Source organism: Onychostoma macrolepis, chromosome 13 (genome assembly GCF_012432095.1).
Source record: "Onychostoma macrolepis isolate SWU-2019 chromosome 13, ASM1243209v1, whole genome shotgun sequence".
In the NCBI taxonomy this organism is placed as follows: Eukaryota; Metazoa; Chordata; class Actinopteri; order Cypriniformes; family Cyprinidae; genus Onychostoma; species Onychostoma macrolepis.
Window position 1 is genome coordinate 6,824,704 of NC_081167.1, and position 2,905 is coordinate 6,827,608.

Sequence of the window (2,905 nt, forward strand, 5' to 3'; positions counted from 1 at the left end):
TCACAATCCAATCCAATCAATTCATTTTTGTTTTGGTAAAATATTATAGTTCACTTGGAAATACACAAAACAGAATCTTTATGGTGTTTCATGTTGACTTTAAGTGGTCAACAAATTACAGTCAAAATTAAACCTTCTCTTTGGATTGACAATATATTGCTCTTAAACATAGATTCAGATTTAATTTGGACCATAAAATTATCCTATTTTATTTATATATTGTAACTACAATTATAATAACATTTGAATATTAATATTTTATTATCAATAATTGTTATTATTATCATTATTATTGATGTTATATCTAGGTCAATAAAAAAAAAAATCACTTTCCAGATTAAGTTCAATCAATTTGCACTAATAGAGGCCTTTATTTATGGGGCAAAAACAGATCAGCATGTTTTGATTGTGCTATCAAGAATGCAGCTATTTTCAGACAAATGTTAAGTCATTCAGGACCAATGCATGTTATGAGCAAACTGCTATGAGCCAAAACTCAGAACAAAACACAGAACCTCCTGAGACGGTGAGTTAGTGGAGCAATCACATTGAAGTCAAAGTCTTTGCAATTGGTTTGCTCAGATGGCTGAATGTACCCAAAGCCTGATGTAAGTGATGACTACAGCCTGCTTTTGTAGCAATCTGGGTTTGAGATGTAGAGATCATATTACTGATGAGACCCCATTAACCTCCCTCACACTCTTCATTTGACTCGGCTGAAGTGTTGGGTAATTATAATCTGAACAGCCCTTACAATTCCAGACGCTGAAAGACTTTTCAGTGAAGAACATAAGGCCAGGATATGACAAACCAGTCAAACAGGGGAAGAGATGGAGTTTCTGCACATCCCGAGGAAAATACTGCTGGTTCGAGGAAGATTCTAAGATGTAGATCAATGGCTTTATAATTTGAGAGGAGGTCAGCAGACATTTAAACAAGGCTGAGAGAGGCTTTCACATCTCGTCATGAGCGCCTGAATACCTCTGGTGTGACATTCATCCATGCACTGAGACTATTCCATTGAGACGCACTGCTGTTGTTCCTTGTGCAACAAAACTTCTTAGTCTGACTTCATCGATATTAATCAAAGACACAAAGTGTCTGACAGTTTAATCAGATCATATGGTCGGGATTCATTCACACTTTATTTTTAAACCACCTCTGCCCCCTGTATGACATTTTTAGGTTGCAAACTTCTAAAGATACTGCATATACGTTCTCCTGTAGCAATAAACATAAAGATAACCAATATGAAAAGCACAATGGTATTCATTTTATAGTACAGTAATACAGTTATCTGGACATAAAGTCAGTTTCTAGGTCAGTGTGGATTGTGGAAGGAAAATTTGCCTTAGGTCATCTATATGTTTTCAAGTTCTTTTTTTTATGCCTCAAATGTGAATTTTGATGCCACTGAGAAAAGAAAAGAAAAGAAAAGAAAAGAAAAGAAAAGAAAAGAAAAGAAAAGGAAAAAGCTGCAGTCAAAGACAGCAACAGTTCAATGAATTTGACATCATTAGTCAAGCAGCAGTAGACAGTAGTGTTACAGCTATTTTTAGACATGAATACTAGTCACTGTAATAAGCCCATTGTGGATGATGTTGAAAATAAAATAAAATAAAATAAAATAAAATAAAATAAAATAAAATAAAATAAAATAAAATAAAATAAAATAAAATAAAATAAAATAATTCCTTGCATCCAACCAGCTGGAATTTATGAAAAAAAAAAAAAAAACTTTATATAAAACCCAATAATGTACCTTCAATGTAGCTGTACAAATGTATAGAGCCATTATCAGTTTATAATTATAATCAAATTATCAAATTATAATTGATTAAATCAATGTTTAATTGTTCAGCAGATAGGAATGTGTACAATATAGATATTAGTACTTCAGTACAAAACATACATAGTTGTATACTAGTTAATTTTGTACTGATGTAAAAATGAAGGGGGTGGGGTGTTAATCTTCTTCTTACAACTCTAATTCTTCTATAATACTTTGGAGTTTGCAGATTTGTTTCCCTTTCATGCACATTAGGGATGAAACATAATTACAAACAAAATCTCTTTTTAAGAAAGAAAATTAGTTTTTTTTTTTTCTTATAAATTTGATACATTGTTTAAGAGGCTTAAAAAAACATGCCAACATTTCTGATAAGTGAATATAGTAACAATTGCTAGAAGCAAATTATTTAGAAAAGATTTTTACAACAGGACATGTTAGAAATAGCCTACTCCCTGCCCAGTGCACTTAAAGGGATAGTTCACCCAAAAATGAAAATTGGATGTTTATCTGCTTACCCCAAGGGCATCGAAGATGCAGGTGACTTTTTTTTCTTCAGTAGAACACAGTTTTTAACTCAAACCTTTGCAATCTGTCAGTCATATAATTGCAGTCAATGGGACTCATGGCTTTGAGAGAAAAAAAAAAAAAATACACAGACAAAACCAAATAAAACCCTTTGGCTCGTGACGATACATTGAGGTCTAAAGACACAAAACGATCGGTCTGTGCAAGAAACAGTATTGCGAAGTATTATGAACAGTATTTATATCATTTTTATATCGTTTATACCTCTGATCCGCTGCCTGGTCCAACTGTCCTGAGATCTTCACACAACAGCCGGCGTGTGACGTGTCTTCTTCTTCTTCTTGCTTTATGGTGGATCGCAGACTTATAACTGCATTACCGCCACCTATCTCTCAAATGGACCATTGACACTCCTAATTGAGATTGTAGATAGAGTGTCAATGGTCCATTTGAGAGATAGGTGGCGTTAATGCTGTTATAAGTCTGCGATCCGCCGTAAAGCAAGCAAGAAGAAGAAGATGCATCATGAGCCAGGTTTAATTTGGTTTTGTCTGTGTATGTTTTTTTTTCTCTCAAAGCCGTGAGTAC